Genomic DNA, 18,845 nt, shown 5'->3' on the forward strand with positions numbered 1-18,845 from the left:
TGCCAGTTTCCAGCTGCTGCCGGGTCCCAACCCCACATGCCTTATGGTGTGTTACAGAAGTACCTCATTTTCACATAAATTGCATATGTGTATATAAATACTAGTTTGTGCTCATTATGGATTTATTGTATGCCAGCCCCAAATGATCCTGTTACCTGCTTTGTGAAAATAAATCTGGGTCTTTAAGATATTTTTCCTTTGCTTCCTAGCACTGAGGATTTGCCTGGAGAGAATGCTGAAGGGGCATTCCAGGAGGAAGAGGGTTTTGCTTCCTGGTGTCCAGGTGTTGTTTGGCTTGTGGCTTCCCCAGTGCTCTTGCCCCACGCGTGGCTTTCTCCTGCATCAAGCGCTGCCGGGGGCTTTAATTTCCTTGGAATGACTTTGGAAACATTCCAGAATTCTCTAGTTCAGGACTTCTTGTTTGTTGACTGTTTTGTCTGGGTTGCAATAGTTGCCTCTTTTTTTGCTGTGCTTTGCTGTGGGATGGGTACAGACGTGCCTGGCCGTTGGCAGGAGTATTCGGGGCTGGGCATCTTTGAGGTAGAAAGGATTGCACTACGGACAGTGGGAAGAGAGTGAAGGCCAAGAAACGATAAGTGGTGGCTTAGTACTTGGAGGGACCCCATACGGGGCGACGCGGATGGGGCGGCGCGGATAGGGAGACTGGGTATGATTGTAAAAGCAGGAGAGAGTTAAAGCGTCCAAGAGCAAGAAGAAATCTGAGGAAGATTAAACTTTTAATAGACCTTGAGAGGAACCAAATAAAGCCTTGTCAGAAGTGGGATTCGAACCCACGCCTCCCTCCGAAGACCAGAAATCCTAGGCGGGGGAATAGAAACCTTAAGTCTGGCGCCTTAGACCGCTCGGCCATCCTGACACTGTATGTAAGTTCTAAGCAGGATGACAACCTTACACAATGATTGAGGACTGTTTCATCCAGGAAGGAGGAAACGATTAATTCTAAAAACAGAAAAGCAGAAAAGAAAAGAACGTTTTACAGTGAATCTGGGACTTGGAGTGGGCAACAGAATTAGTGCAGTCCTGAAGACCAGAGCCCACGCCACCCACCCCAAGTCCCGTTTTCCCACTGACCCCACCCCGGCCCCGCCGGGGTGGGGCCCTAAAGACCATAAATTCCAGGATTAGCCTAAAGGAGTAGAGGACTTTGGCTGCAGATTTTGTTCGCGCTTTGTCGAAAGGTCTTTCAGCAGATTTCCACGAGGCTCACAGTAATTCTCGCCCATATTTTATTTCAAGATGTTATATTAGTGGTGGCTGGGCCCGTGCGCGGGACTTATATATTGAACAGTCCTGTTTTCGGCATTTTCACTTCTGCAAGGTACTCGGATGGCTTGACCGTTTCCCACACTCCTCCAGTTTCCTACCCTACGCACGCCTCGCCTAACCCAAGCTCTTTTTCCTTTTCTTGCCTTTTCTTGTTGCCCTTTTCTTTATATCTCTCATATACCGTACCCCCTTCTATTTCTTCTGTCGTCCGTGGGAGAAAGGATGTGAAGTGAAATCAGGACGTGGTTGTAGGATGAGTAATAAGAGAAATATGAGACCATAGACAACAACAACAAAAAGACCTTTGTCTTGGTGTAAAATCTCTAGATGGATGGGTAGATAGACAAACAGACAGATAATAGATGACTGATACATCTCTAGAGGTTTGGTTAAGGTGAGAGGCATTCATTCACTGCTCACTTTCCATCCTGTGCCACCATAACGTTCTATTAGTTAGTTCCTCAAATTGATAGCTTTCAGAGACTTCATTTTCTGTGGAAGACAATCAAAATATTGTACGCACAGATTGGCAAACTACTAATGTAAAATCCTATTTGTGAGCCCAATGATCAGGGATAAGTTGTTTTATTTTGTTTCCTTCTGCTTCCCTCCCTACCCCAGTCTTATGTGAAGAACCAAAACATTGTTTTGAAGGCAATGTAAGTGCTAGAAAATGTGAGGTCTTGAATTAGATGTAAGTGTACTTGAATTTATGCTTCATTACTTAAAAAATTGTGATGATTTATATTACTTTGACCCTCTGGGAACAGTTTATCTTTTGAGTAAAGGTAACCAAGCAGGAAGAAACAGAAGAAAGATTCAGAACAAAAGCAAGACAATACATTTAAAAAAATAAACCTAACCATGTTGGTAGGTGAGGAGCGGGTGTATTCTATTGGACAAAAAAAGCTTGATGTTTGAGGTTTTATTTTCTACTGGGCAAAATTGAACCTGAACTGAGCAAAACTCTTTGCATTGATGTGGACATGTATCATATATTATTATCATAATTATTATTATCATATATCTATAAAAACTTCTACCTTCACAGAGGTCTAGAATATCTTACTGAATTGAACTTAGTCAGTCAAAGACGTATTTCCCCCTATAAAATCAGATAGTTCTTGGGGCATCTTCTAGACAATGCCCAACATTTCACTGAAAGGCAGGACTCAGTAATTTCTGCTGAAGGATGAACTTCAGGAGTGACTTCAGTACTGAATTAAAAGGGTGTCCAGGGGCTATACACTCAGGGTTTCTCCAGTTTCTGTCAGACCAGAAAGTCTGTTCCTTTCTTGTGAGTTAGAATTTTGTTCCACATTTTTCTCCAGCTCTGTCCAAGAACTCTCTATAGAGTCAGAGCAGTTGGTGATGGTAACTGGATACCATCTAGCTGTACTGGACTCAGTCTGGTGGAGGCTGTGGTGGTTGTTGTCCATTAGTCCTCCCTAGGAATTTCTTAAGTTCAATTAAAGAAAAGATTATATCTAAATGATATTCTAAGAAAACCTGTGAACTGGAAGGAGGCTGAACCTCTGCTGATAGTGACCCCTGGCAAAAAATGTCTATAAATACCCAACATATAAAAATGTCTTTCTCCCCCTAACAGGGAGCACAACAGATAATCCCTGATGGAGCAGGACGGCAGTGGGATGCAGACCTCGAATTCTTGTACAAAAACCAGGCTTAATGGTCTGATTGAGACTAGAGGGGCCTTGGAGGTCATGGTCCCCAGGCCTTCTGTTGGCCCAAGACTGGAACCATTCCCAAAACCAACTCTTCAGACATGGGTTGGACTGGACTATAAAACAGAAGATGATGCTGGTGAGGAGTGAGCGTCTTGGCTCAAGTGGACACGTGAAACTATTGGGCAGCTCCTATCTGGAGGGGAGATGGGAAGGCAGAGGGAGACATAAGCTGGCTGAATGGACACGGAGGATACAGGGTGGAGAGAAGAAGTGTGCTGTCTCATTACGGGGTGAGCTACTAGGAGTACATAACCAAAACCAAACCAAACCCAGTACCGTCGAGTCGATTCCGACTCATAGCGACCCTATAAGACAGAGTAGAACTGCCTCATAGAGTTTCCAAGGAGCGCCTAGTGGATTTGAACTGCTGACCTTTTGGTTAGCAGCTGTAGCAGTTAACCACTAAGCCACTAGGGTTTCCAGGAGCACATAGCAAGGTGTATATAAATTTTTATATGAGAGACTGACTTGATTTGTAAACACACACTTAAAACACAATAAAAACTTTTTTAAAAGATTAAAAAAAAAGCCTTTCTCCATTCCACCCACAATTTAAATCTCTGATGAAAACAAATTCTGAAAATCCCTCATTTAGTATGCAAGCCAATTTAATTAAAGTGCTGGATTAAAGCACTGAATTCAACCCTGAGACACCAATTTAGGACATCTTGGGGGAAAGAAAAAAAAAAAAAAAAAAAACTTCTATTGACATTCCGTTATGGAGACCCAAGTTTGGAAAGAAAGTTATTGGCATTGAAAGTGGGAATGATAAAGTAAGAATTCTGAAATTATTCTTCTGAATTCTCCTCCATGTGTACATCCCCATTACTTTACCCCCTGGAGAGGGTGACCACCAATTGCTGAGATTGCTGTGGCACTTTGGAACCAAAAGCCAGAAAGTGGCCTCAAAGTAAATGAAGATATGGCCCTTATTTCTGAGGATTTTTCATTTGGTTTTGAGAAAAAGCCAGCACATAGAAGCCACCATCGAACAACAAAAAGTAAATTGAGGGCGGAGCCAAGATGGCGGACTAGGCAGACGTTACCTCGGATCCCTCTTACAACAAAGACACGGAAAAACAAGTGAATCGATCACATACATAACAATCTACGAACCCTGAACAACAAACACGGATTTAGAGACGGAGAAGGAACTAATACGGGGAAGCAGCGATAGTTTCCAGAGCCTGGAGCCAGCGTACCAGTCAGGTACGGCACAAGCACAGAGACCTGCTCCACCCCCCTGAACTAACCCCGGGAGGGGGACCAGCCGGTTCCACGGGTGGCGTGGGACGCAGCCGGTAGGAGAAGTCCCCGGGAGGCAGTGACTGATCTTCGAGCAGAAAGAGCAGCATCCGAGCCGGGGAACCGTCCCGCAGGGATTTGGACTGCTCGCAGGCGGCTTCATTAACATCTGAATAGCCTGAGCCAGAGGGAGAACTCTGATAGGGATCTGACTGCAGTTTTTTTTTAGCGGATTTTCTGGAAAAACTAGTTTCCCAGTGATGGCTCGGAGACAACAATCCATATCAAACCATTTAAAGAAGCAGACCGTGACAGCTTCTCCAACCCCCCAAACAAAAGAATCAAAATCTTTCCCAAATGAAGATACAATTTTGGAATTATCAGATACAGAATATAAAAAACTAATTTACAGAATGCTTAATGATATCACAAATGAAATTAGGATATCTGCAGAAAAAGCCAAGGAACACACTGATAAAACTGTTGAAGAACTCAAAAAGATTATTCAAGAACATAGTGGAAAAATTAATAAGTTGCAAGAATCCATAGAGAGACAACATGTAGAAATCCAAAAGATTAACAATAAAATAACAGAATTAGACAACACACTAGGAAGTCAGAGGAGCAGACTCGAGCAATTAGAATGCAGACTGGGACATCTGGAGGACCAGGGAATCAACACCAACATAGCTGAAAAAAAATCAGATAAAAGAATTTAAAAAAATGAAGAAACCCTAAGAATTATGTGGGACTCTATCAAGAAGGATAACCTGCGGGTGATTGGAGTCCCAGAACAGGGAGGGGGGACAGAAAACACAGAGAAAATAGTTGAAGAACTTCTGACAGAAAACTTCCCTGACATCATGAAAGACGAAAGGATATCTATCCAAGATGCTCATCGAACCCCATTTAAGATTGATACAAAAAGAAAAACACCAAGACATATTATCATCAAACTCACCAAAACCAAAGATAAACAGAAAATTTTAAAAGCAGCCAGGGAGAAAAGAAAGGTTTCCTTCAAGGGAGAATCAAGAAGAATATGTTCTGACTACTCAGCAGAAACCATGCAGGCAAGAAGGGAATGGGACGACATATACAGAGCACTGAAGGAGAAAAACTGCCAACCAAGGATCATATATCCAGCAAAACTCTCTCTGAAATATGAAGGCGAAATTAAGATATTTACAGACAAACACAAGTTTAGAGAATTTGCAAAAACCAAACCAAAGCTACAAGAAATACTAAAGGATATTGTTTGGTCACAGAACCAATAATATCAGATATCAGCACAACACAAGGTCACAAAACAGAACGTCCTGATATCAACTCAAATAGGGAAATCACAAAAACAAACAAATTAAGATTAATTAAAAAAAAAATACACATAACAGGGAATTATGGAAGTCAATAGGTAAAAGATCACAATAATCAAAAAGAGGGACTAAATACAGGAGGCATTGAACTGCCATATGGAGAGTGATACAAGGCGATATAGAACAATACAAGTTAGGTTTTTACTTAGAAAAATAGGAGTATATAATGAGGTAACCACAAAAAGGCATAACAACTCTATAACTCAAGACAAAAACCAAGAAAAACGTAACGACTCAACTAACATAAAGTCAAACACTATGAAAATGAGGATCTCACAATTTACTAAGAAAAACGCCTCAGCACAAAAAAGTGTGTGGAAAAATGAAATTGTCAACAACACACATAAAAAGGCATCAAAATGACAGCACTAAAAACTTATTTATCTATAATTACCCTGAATGTAAATGGACTAAATGCACCAATAAAGAGACAGAGAGTCACAGACTGGATAAAGAAACACGATCCATCTATATGCTGCCTACAAGAGACACACCTTAGACTTAGAGACACAAACAAACTAAAACTCAAAGGATGGAAAAAAGTATATCAAGCAAACAATAAGCAAAAAAGAAGAGGAGTAGCAATATTAATTTCTGACAAAATAGACTTTAGACTTAAATCCACCACAAAGGATAAAGAAGGACACTATATAATGATAAAAGGGACAATTGATCAGGAAGACATAACCATATTAAATATTTACGCACCCAATGACAGGGCTGCAAGATACATAAATCAAATTTTAACAGAACTGAAAAGCGAGATAGATACCTCCACAATTATAGTAGGAGACTTCAACACACCACTTTCGGAGAAGGACAGGACATCCAGTAAGAAGCTCAACAGAGACACGGAAGATCTAATTACAACAATCAACCAACTTGACCTCATTGACTTATACAGAACTCTCCACCCAACTGCTGCAAAATATACTTTTTTTTCCAGCGCACATGGAACATTCTCTAGAATAGACCACATATTAGGTCATAAAACAAACCTTTGCAGAGTCCAAAACATCGAAATATTACAAAGCATCTTCTCAGACCACAAGGCAATAAAACTAGAGATCAATAACAGAAAAACGAGGGAAAAGAAATCAAATACTTGGAAAATGAACAATACCCTCCTGAAAAAAGACTGGGTTATAGAAGACATCAAGGAGGGAATAAGGAAATTCATAGAAAGCAACGAGAATGAAAATACTTCCTATCAAAACCTCTGGGACACAGCAAAAGCAGTGCTCAGAGGCCAATTTATATCGATAAATGCACACATACAAAAAGAAGAAAGAGCCAAAATCAGAGAACTGTCCCTACAACTTGAACAAATAGAAAGTGAGCAACGAAAGAATCCATCAGGCTCCAGAAGAAAACAAACAATAAAAATTAGAGCTGAACTAAATGAATTAGAGAACAGAAAAACAATCGAAAGAATTAACAAAGCCAAAAGCTGGTTCTTTGAAAAAATTAACAAAATTGATAAACCATTGGCTAGACTGACTAAAGAAATACAGGAAAGGAAACAAATAACCCGAATAAGAAATGAGAAGGACCACATCACAACAGAACCAAATGAAATTAAAAGAATCATTTCAGATTATTATGAAAAATTGTACTCTAACAAATTTGAAAACCTAGAAGAAATGGATGAATTCCTGGAAAAACACTACCTACCTAAACTAACACATTCAGAAGTAGAACAACTAAATAGACCCATAACAAAAAAAGAGATTGAAACGGTAATCAAAAAACTCCCAACAAAAAAAAGTCCTGGCCCGGACGGCTTCACTGCAGAGTTCTACCAAATTTTCAGAGAAGAGTTAACACCACTACTACTAAAGGTATTCCAAAGCATAGAAAATGACGGAATACTACCCAACTCATTCTATGAAGCCACCATCTCCCTGATACCAAAACCAGGTAAAGACATTACAAAAAAAGAAAATTATAGACCTATATCCCTCATGAACATAGATGCAAAAATCCTCAACAAAATTCTAGCCAATAGAATCCAACAACACATCAAAAAAATAATTCACCCTGATCAAGTGGGATTTATACCAGGTATGCAAGGCTGGTTTAATATCAGAAAAACCATTAATGTAATCCATCACATAAATAAAACAAAAGACAAAAACCACATGATCTTATCAATTGATGCAGAAAAGGCATTTGACAAAGTCCAACACTCATTCATGATAAAAACTCTTACCAAAATAGGAATTGAAGGAAAATTCCTCAACATAATAAAGGGCATCTATGCAAAGCCAACAGCCAATATCACTCTAAATGGAGAGAACCTGAAAGCATTTCCCTTGAGAACGGGAACCAGACAAGGATGCCCTTTATCACCACTCTTATTCAACATCATGTTGGAAGTCTTAGCCAGGGCAATCAGGCTAGACAAAGAAATAAAAGGTATCCGGATTGGCAAGGAAGAAGTAAAGTTATCACTATTTGCAGATGACATGATTATATACACAGAAAACCCTAAGGAATCCTCCAGAAAACTACTGAAACTAATAGAAGAGTTTGGCAGAGTCTCAGGTTATAAAATAAACATACAAAAATCACTTGGATTCCTCTACATCAACAAAAAGAACACCGAAGAGGAAATAACCAAATCAATACCATTCACAGTAGCCCCCAAGAAGATAAGATACTTAGGAATAAATCTTACCAAGGATGTAAAAGACCTATACAAAGAAAACTACAAAGCTCTACTACAAGAAATTCAAAAGGACATACTTAAGTGGAAAAACATACCTTGCTCATGGATAGGAAGACTTAACATAGTAAAAATGTCTATTCTACCAAAAGCCATCTATACATTTAACGCACTTCCGATCCAAATTCCAATGTCATATTTTAAGGGGATAGAGAAACAAATCAGCAATTTCATATGGAAGGGAAAGAAGCCCCGGATAAGCAAAGCACTACTGAAAAAGAAGAAGAAAGTGGGAGGCCTCACCTTACCTGACTTCAGAACCTATTATACAGCCACAGTAGTCAAAACAGCCTGGTATTGGTACAACAACAGACACATAGACCAATGGAACAGAATTGAGAACCCAGACATAGATCCATCCACGTATGAGCAGCTGATATTTGACAAAGGACCAGTGTCAATTAACTGGGGAAAAGACAGCCTTTTTAACAAATGGTGCTGGCATAATTGGATATCCATTTGCAAAAGAATGAAACAGGACCCATACCTCACACCATGCACAAAAACTAACTCCAAGTGGATCAAAGACCTAAACATAAAGACTAAAACGATAAAGATCATGGAAGAAAAAATTGGGACAACCCTAGGAGCCCTAATACAAGGTATAAACAGAATACAAAACATTACCAAAAATGATGAAGAGAAACCCGATAACTGGGAGCTCCTAAAAATCAAACACCTATGCTCATCTAAAGACTTCACCAAAAGAGTAAAAAGACCACCTACAGATTGGGAAAGAATTTTCAGCTATGACATCTCCGACCAGCGCCTGATCTCTAAAATCTACATGATTCTGTCAAAACTCAACCACAAAAAGACAAACAACCCAATCAAGAAGTGGGCAAAGGATATGAACACACATTTCTCTAAAGAAGATATTCAGGCAGCCAACAGATACATGAGAAAATGCTCTCGATCATTAGCCATTAGAGAAGTGCAAATTAAAACTACGATGAGATTCCATCTCACACCAGCAAGGCTGGCATTAATCCAAAAAACACAAAATAATAAATGTTGGAGAGGCTGCGGAGAGATTGGAACTCTCATACACTGCTGGTGGGAATGTAAAATGGTACAACCACTTTGGAAATCTATCCGGCGTTATCTTAAACAGTTAGAAATAGAACTACCATACAACCCAGAAATCCCACTCCTAGGAATATACCCTAGAGATACAAGAGCCTTCATACAAACAGATATATGCACACCCATGTTTATTGCAGCTCTGTTTACAATAGCAAAAAGCTGAAAGCAACCAAGGTGTCCATCAACGGATGAATGGTTAAATAAATTGTGGTATATTCACACAATGGAATACTACGCATCGATAAAGAACAGTGACGAATCTCTGAAACATTTCATAACATGGAGGAACCTGGAAGGCATTATGCTGAGCGAAATTAGTCAGAGGCAAAAGGACAAATATTGTATAAGACCACTATTATAAGATCTTGAGAAACAGTAAACCTGAGAAGAACACATACTTTTGTGGTTACGAGGGGGGGAGGGAGGGAGGGTGGGAGAGGGTTTTTTTATTGATTAATCAGTAGATAAGAACTGCTTTAGGTGAAGGGAAAGACAACACTCAATACATGGAAGGTCAGCTCAATTGGACTGGACCAAAAGCAAAGAAGTTTCCGGGATAAAATGAATGCTTCAAAGGTCAGCGGAGCAAGCGCGGGGGTCTGGGGAGCATGGTTTGCGGGGACTTCTAAGTCAATTGGCAAAATAATTCTATTATGAAATCATTCTGCATCCCACTTTGAAATGTGGCGTTTGGGGTCTTAAATGCTAACAAGCAGCCATCTAAGATGCAGCAATTGGTCTCAACCCACCTGGAGCAAAGAAAAATGAAGAACACCAAGCCCACATGACAACTAAGAGCCCAAGAGACAGAAAGGGCCGCATGAACCAGAGACCTACATCATCCTGAGACCAGAAGAACTAGTTGGTGCCCCGCCACAATCGATGACTGCCCTGACAGGGAGCTCAGCAGAGGACCCCTGAGGGAGCAGGAGATCAGTGGGATGCAGACCCCAAATTCTCATAAGAAGACCAAACTTAATGGTCTGACTGAGACTGGAGGAATCCCGGCGGCCATGCTCCCCAGACCTTCAGTTGACACAGGACAGGAACCATCCCCGAAGACAACTCATCAGAAATGAAAGGGACTGGTCAGCGGGTGGGAGAGAGATGCTGATGAAGAGTGAGCTAATTATATCAGGTGGACACTTGAGATTGTGTTGGCAACTCTTGTCTGGAGGGGGGATGGGAGGATAGAGAGAGAGGGAAGCCGGCAAAATTGTCAAGAAAGGAGAGACTGAAAGGGCTGACTCAAGACGGGGAGAGTAAGTGGGAGTATGGAGTGTGATGTATGTAAACTTATATGTGACAGACTGATTGGATTTGTAAACGTTCACTTGAAGCTTAATAAAAGTTATTATAAAAAAAAAAAAAAAAGTAAATTGAGAGAACGATGCTGAATTAATTGGGTAAGGGGGAACATACCCTCCAGAGTCTTAATTGTGTCTTACAGGTTATAAGGGCAAAGTTTAACTAGTTATTGAGATTTTGAAATCCAGTTTACAGTGGGTCTTTCAAAGTGGGGACATGTTTAAGACTGGGTAAGGATCATGGTATAATAGTTTAGGAATGGTAGACCCAGCCAGGAAAGGATTTGGAGGTTGTAAACATTATATATTGCTGTGTAACAAATTGGCCTCAAACTTAGTGGGTTACAATCACAATCATTTATTATCTAACAGTTTCTGTGGATAAAGAACTCAGGAGTGGTTTAGCTGGATGGGGTTTCTTATGAGATTGCAAACAAGATTTTGACAGGGGATGCAATTATCTGAAGGCCTACCTGCACTGGAGAATGCTCTTCCAAACTCACTCACTTGGCTGTTGGATGGAAGCCAGTTTTTTATCACATGGGCCCCTCCACAGGTGGGTGTTCTCCTAACTTAGCAGCTAGATTCCACCAGATCAAGTGATCTGAGAAAGCCAAGGGGAAGCTGCAGCGTCTTATATGACTTAGCATGGCACTGTTGCTTCCACATTATTCTATTCACTAGGAAAAAAAAAAAAAAATTTTTTTTTTTTTTTTTAGAAGCAAGTCACTAATTTCAACTCACACTCAAGCAGAAGCAAGTTGGAGGGCAGGGTATTTAAGAATGTGTGAACATATTTTAAAACCACTGCAGGTGTTGAAAGAGTATTGCTGTGTTAACTGTCATTCCACACCTTCTAATGATAAGTTGATGGGCCTTTCAAGAAATTCCTGCAATAAACAATAAAGTTCTTCAAATAAGCAAAAAGTTATTTGCAACTTTTATCTTCCTAAGCAAGAGTCTCAGGGAATAGTAAAGTTATGTGACGAAAATACTGGAATACTAAAGTTATCTTAGTGTAGACAGTAAGCTGTGGGGTTGGTTTCAATTCTCACATTCAATACAAGGCTCCCATAAATCATACAGACATGTTTTCTTCAGATAAACTTAAAAAGTGATATTTCAAAAAATAAACTCTGCAAAAATATTAACTATCAATTATTAATTATCTGACAATAAGTTTTAAGACAGTCACTGTTTTAATATGGCTCCTGGTGGAAATTAGAGTCTGTTTTCTAATATTCTGTATATTTAAAAAAGGTTTCAATTGGCATTTTATGGCTTCTACATTGAAACAGGGGCAGAATGCAATATTTCCTTACCAAATGTTAGATTCAGTAAATATTGTTATACTATATCAGTCCCCCATGTGTCTGTCAGCTCGTTGTACTGTGGGGGCTTGCGTGCTGCTGTGATGCTGGAATCTATGCCACTGGTATTCAGATACCAGCAGGGTCACCTGTGGCGGACAGGTTTCACCTGAGCTTCTAGACTAAGACAGACTAGAAAGAAGGACCCGGCAGTCTACTTTTGAAAAGAAGTAGCCAGTGGAACCTTATGAATAGCAGCAATCTACCTTCAAAAAGGACATTTCAAGATCTATCCTGAAGTACAGTGCTGTCAGTGATAGGATACTATCAATACACCTACAAGGAAGACCAGTTAATACTACTACCCAGTGCCCAGTGCCGTCGAGTGTTATTCAAATTTATACAATAACCACTAAGCCAAAGATGAAGAAATTGAAGATTTTTACCAGCTTCTGCAGTCTGAAATTGATTGAACATGCATTCAGGATGCATTGATAGTTACTGGTGACTGGAATGTGAAAGTTGGAAACAAAGAAGAAGGACCAGTAGTTGGAAAATATGGCCTTTGGTAATAGAAATGATGCTGGAGATTGCATGACAGAATTTTGCAAGACTAACGACTTCTTCCTTGCAAATACCTTTCTTCACCGACATAAACAGTGACTTTATATACATAGACCTGTCCAGATAGAATACACAGGAATCAAATTGACTGCATCTGTGGAAAGAGATGATGAAAAAGTTCAATATCATCAGTCAGAACAAGGTGAGGGGCTGACTACATAGCAGATCATCAATTGCTCATATGCAACTTCAAGTTGAAACTGAAAAAATTAGAACAAGTCCACAAGAGCCAAAGTATGACCTTGAGTATATCCCACCTGAATTTAGAGACCATCTCAAGAATAGATTTGATGCATTGAACTCTAATGACTGAAGACCAGACGAGTTGTGGAATGATATCAAGGATATCATACATGAAGAAAGCGAGAGGTCATTAAATAGACAGGAAAGAAAGAAAAGACCAAAATGGATGACAGAAGAGTCTCTGAAACTTGCTCTTTGAGGTCAAGCAGCTAAAATAAAAGGAAGAAATGACGAAGTAAAAGAACTGAACAGATTTCAAAGGGCAACTCAAGAAGACAAAGTAAAGCATTATAATATGTGCAAAGAGCCAGAGATAGAAGACCAAAAGGAAGAACACACTCAGAATTTCTCAAGCTGAAAGAACTGAAGAAAATATTCAAGCCTCAAGTTGCAATAGTGAAGGATTCTGTGGGGAAAATATTAAACAACACAGGAAGCATCAAAAGAAGATGGAAGGAAAACAGCCAAAAAGAATGGGTTGATGTTCAACCATTTCAAGAGGTAGCATATGACCAGGAAATGATAGTACTAAAGGAAGAAGCCCAAACTTCATTGAAGGCATTGGCAAAAAGCAATGCTCCAGGAATTGACGGAATATCAACTGAGATGTTTCAACAAACAGATGCAGCACTGGAAGCGCTCACTCGTCTATGCCATGAAATTTGGAAGACAGCTACCTGGCCAACCAACTAGGAGAGATCTGTATTTATGCGTATTTCCAATAAAGGTGATCCAACCAAATGCAGAAATTACTGAACAATATCATTAATATCACATGCAAGCAAAATTTTGCCAAAGATCATTCAAAAGTGGCTGCAGTAGTATATCAACAGGGAATTGCCAAAAGTTCAGGCCAGATTCAGAAGAGGATGTGGAACCAGGGATATCACTGTTGATGTCAGATGGATCCTGGCTGAAAGCAGAAACTACCTGAAGGGTGTTTACCTGTGTTTTATTTACTATGCAAAGGCATTTGACTGTGTGGATCATAACAAATTACGGATACAATTGCAAAGAATGGGAATTCCAGAGCACTTAACGGTGCTCATGAGGAACCTATACATATATCAAGAGGCAGTTGTTCAGACAGAACAAGGGGATTCTGCCTGGTTTAAAGTTAGGAAAGGTGTGCCTCAGGGTTGTATCCTTACACCATACCTATTCAATCTGTATGTTGAGCAAATAATCTGAGAAGCTGGACTATATGAAGAAGAATGGGGCATCAGGATTGGAGGAAGACTCATTAACAACCTGCGTTACTCAGATGACACAACCTTCCTTCCTGAAAGTGAAGAGGACTTGAAGCACTTACTGATGAAGATCAAAGATCACAGTCTTCAGTATGGATTATGCCTTAACATAAAGGAAACAAAAATTCTCATAACTGGACCAATAAGCAACAGCATGATAAATGAAGAAAGGGTTGAAGTTGTCAAGGATTTCATTTTACTTGGGTCCACAATCAACACCCATGGGAGCGGCAGTCAGGAAACCAAAAGATGCATTGTTTTGGGCAAATCTGCTGCAAAGCACCTCTTTAAAGCGTTGAAAAGCAGGGTACACCTGATCCAAGCCACAGTATTTTCAATCACATCATATGCCTGCAAAATCTGGACAATGAATAAGGAAGACCAAAGAAGAATTGACTCCTTTAAATTGTGGCGTTGATGAAGAATATTAAATATACCATGAACTACCAAAAGAACAAATATGTCTTAGAAGAAGAACAACCAGAAAGCTCCTTAGAAGCAAGGATAGCATCTTACATACTTTAGACATGTTGTCAGGAGGGATCAGTCCCTGGAGAAGGATATCATGATTGGTAAAGTACAGGGTCAGCAGAAAAGAGTAAGACCCCCAAAGAGATGGATTGACGCAGTGGCTGCAACAATGAGCTAAAGCATGACAACAATGGTGAGCATGACACAGGACTGGGCAGTGTTTTGTTCTGAGGTACATAGGGTGGATATGATTAGGAACTGACTCAACAACACTAAAAGCAACAACAACAACAAATCAGTGTGTGAGACATTCTGACTAGCTGATGTTCTGGGGATGGTGGTGGGAAATGAAACCAAATGCTCAGCTAAAAGCTATATCTAGTGAAGACAGAAGAGTACGCATATATAAAACCTAAAATTGGGAAAGTCGTGTGTGAGATAGAATAAAAACATCATTTTTGTTCACATAAAACACAATAAATTATTTTTTAATGTCAAATTTGGAAGTCAGTCAAAATCCCAAACGTGATTACTATCTCATTTTTGTCTTCTTTTCGAGGCTTTTGACCTCAGCTTTATTGGTAAACTCAGGGAAATCATCATGTGATAGTACTTTGGTTCTAGAGACCGATTCACACTAATAGAAGTCACAAGAGCCTGATGTTATAAATCAAAATACAATTCATTAACTTGGAGGGGAGTTTATAACTTTTCAATACTGGTATTCATAATCACAGTTCAGGTCACCTTGATCCTGGTCATGAGGTTCTCTAGAGGGTGACTCCGTAATGAGAAAGGGACCTGGTGGTAAAAGAAGGTAGGTCTTAAAAAATATTTCAACTAGGTTATGATAAAGCCTGATGAACTGTACAGGTTTTTTTTTTTTTTTTAATATCATTATGTTTTAGAAGAAAGTTTACAGCGCAAATTAGTTTTTCATTCACAAATTTTATACATGAATTGTTTTGTGACATTAGTTGCCATCCAAGGTTATTTTTTAAAGGGGAGTCTTATTTATTCTGAATCATGTTGCAAGAACCCAACTGTCTTAGTCATCTAGTGCTGCTGTAACGGAAATACCACAAGTGGGTGGCTTTAACAAATAGAAACTTATTCCCTCCCAGTCTAGTAGGCTACATGTCCAAATAAAAGGCATCAACTTCAGGGGAAGGCTTTTTCTCTCATATTATTCGGCCCCAGAGGAAGGTCCTTGTCATCAATCTTTCCCTGGTCAAGGAGCTCCTCAGCCCAGGGACCCTGGGTCCGAAGGATGAGCTATACCCCTAGCTCTTGTTTCTTGGTGGCATGAGGTCCCCATGGCTCTCTGCTAGCTTTTTTTTATATCTCAAAAGAGATTAGGTTAAGACACAATCTCATCTTGTAGATCTCATCAACGTAACTGTGGCTAATCCAGCTCATTAACATAGTAGTGATGGGATTTACGACACATAGTAAAATCACGGAAAATTATATCAGATGACAAAACGGTGGACAATCACACAATACTGGATATCATGGCCCAGGCAAATTGATACATGTATTTTTGGGGGACACAATTCAATCCATGACACCAACTATTACAGCTAAACTATCCACTGCATCTTTCATGATAAGAAGAAATGATAAAATATAAGAAACAATGTAACATGCTTTATGCCATTCTGACTTCTTAACTCTTATTCTGCCTAATTCTCTTCCAATTAACAGACAGTTATGAATCTCCTACCATTAATTTAGCACTAGGTGTGGCTCTGGATAAAACAGACATGGCTCCTGCCCTCAGGTGGTTTGGAGTTTGATGAAAGAGACAAGCTGGTAAAACGTGCAGTTTCACTTAATTAAGTTAGTACAGTGACAGAAGTGTTTCAAGATACTATGAAAGCAAAAAAAAAAAAAAAAGCACTTTTAAAGTTTATTGGATACTTTAAAATCATCATACCACCTTTTCATGTACAAACCCATGTTTGAAGCACAGGTTTTTTTCTGTTTTTGTTGTTTTTTGATCATGTGTGTAAAAACAAACAAATAAGCAAAATTGTCTTTACCTAGGCTATAAATCTCTTCTCTGCCTTCTCACCCCATTTTTTCCTTCATAGATAACTCCTATTCATGGTTCAAAATTCTGCTCCATTGTCCCTACTCTCCGAATTCCCCCCTAAGTCCCACACTCTGCACTCTTGGCACTAACATTTGTCCATCAGAGTCAATCACTCTTAAATCTCTACTAAATCTGAGTCAGATATATACTTGTCCTTGGACGTTTCATAGTTTACCACAACAGTGAGTTAATACTGCTGTCTCTTCCACTGAACTGCTCTCTCTTCCAGAGCTGAAGCCCTATGTATGACTAATTCCTCTGTAGAGCTGGCAGAGTATATGCTCAGTAATTTTTTTTTACATTATTTTTCTATTTTCCTCTTTTTAAATGAAACCTTTTCATCATGAAACATTTGAAAAATACAAGGCAGCAAAAAGAAAGAAATTAAATTAGTGCCTATTCCCACACCCAGAGATAACTACTTTTAGTATTGTGGCATTGCCATTAGCTAGTTAGCCTTATGAATCATATGGCTGTATAATCTGAGTGGGTGATATAGTATCAGCAAATAGTTGCTGAATGCATCTTTTTTTCTCCTTCAAATGTCTTAAACCATTTTCTGTATCATTAGCTATTTTTCTCTGATATCATCACAATGCTGCATAATATTTAACTCTATAATAAATAATGCTTTTCTTTAACCATTAGTCCCCTGTTAGTGTTTTGTTTCGGTAGACCATTAAAAGATGACTGTCTGAATTATGCAGCAAAGGCCATAGAATATTCCTTACAGAGGAAATGGTAGGGACAAAGGCCCTGTGGTAGGAAGGAGCATAATGCATTTCAGGAACTAAACGAAGGCGCCTGTAATAGACGGTTAGTTAGCACAATTAATTGTTTTGTTTTGTTTTAAGCAAGAGAACATCAAGGTAAGATAAGCAATAAAAAAAAACAAGCATAATAACATAGTTTATAAAGAAAATGTTCTACATTCTACAGTGTTGAGTAGCGTATGGGGTCTTAAAAGCCTGTGAATGTCCATCTAGGATACTCCACTGGTCTCACCCCTTCAAGTGCAAGGAAGAATGAAGAAATCTAAAGATACAAGAGAAAGATTAGTCCAAATGACTAATGGACCACATCTATCATGGCCTCCACCAGACTGAGTTTAGTACAACTAGATGGTGCCCAGCTACCGCCGCTAACTGCTCTGACAGGGATCACAATAGATGGTTCCGGATGGAGCTGAAGAAGAATGTAGGACAAAATTCTAACTCGAAAAGCAAGACCAGACTTGCTGGCCTGAGAGAGACTAGGGAAATCCTGAGAGTATGGCCCCTGGACAGACTATCAGCTCAGTAATGAAGTCACTCCTGATGTTCACCCTTCAGCCAAAGATAAAACAAAAGGAGACTAAAGGGGCACACCAGCCCTGGGGTAAGGACTAGAAGGTAGGAGGAGACAGGAAAGCTGGTAATAGGGAACCTAAGGTTGAGAAGGGAGAGTGTTGACATGTCGGGTGGTTAACCACTGGCATAAAACAGTATGTGTACAAACTGTTTAGTTTGTTCTGTAAACCTCCATCTAAAGTACAATTAAAAAAAAAAAAGCACAATAAGAAGACTGATTTAACTGAGCAAGAGGAGATATTGACAGAGGCCTTAGGAGGTTCATGTCAGTCAATATCCCTAGCAAGGAAAAATTGGTGGAAGGAAAGAGGCCATTGTGGTAATGAAGAGAAGTGGATAGACGGCATGTAACATATTAAGAGATAAAAATACATAACTCGCTGCTCAGATTGAGAAGTGAAGAACAGAAAGTATAGTCCAGGACAACTCCAGGTTCTTGGCTCACTGGGGATGGGGATGAAACTGTGGGCCTGATGAGAAGAACGCATGAAGTGTTGGAGGCCTGCAAGCAAAGGAAGAGTGAGGAAGCAAAGAAAAAATTAAAAAAAAAAACAAAAAAACACCACTGCTGTTGAGTCAATTTTGACTCCTGGTGGCCCTATATGGCAGAGTAGAACAGCCCCAAAGGGTTTCCAAGGAGCAAATGATGAATTGAACAGCCAGCCTTTTGATTACCACCGAAAAGCTTAAGCCCTGTGCAGCTTGGGCTCCGAGAAGACAAAC

General features: G+C 39.6%; 1 non-coding gene across 1 annotated transcript; it reads right to left on the bottom strand.

Annotated features, from left to right (window-relative positions):
- Positions 1-770: 770 nt before the first annotated feature.
- TRNAL-UAA (transfer RNA leucine (anticodon UAA)) lies at positions 771-877 on the bottom strand. Its single transcript has 2 exons — positions 840-877; positions 771-816 (listed from the first exon to the last, which is right to left on the bottom strand). It is a non-coding gene; the product is annotated as a tRNA-Leu (tRNA).
- Positions 878-18,845: the final 17,968 nt, after the last annotated feature.

Source organism: Loxodonta africana, chromosome 1 (assembly GCF_030014295.1).
Source record: "Loxodonta africana isolate mLoxAfr1 chromosome 1, mLoxAfr1.hap2, whole genome shotgun sequence".
NCBI lineage: Eukaryota > Metazoa > Chordata > Mammalia > Proboscidea > Elephantidae > Loxodonta > Loxodonta africana.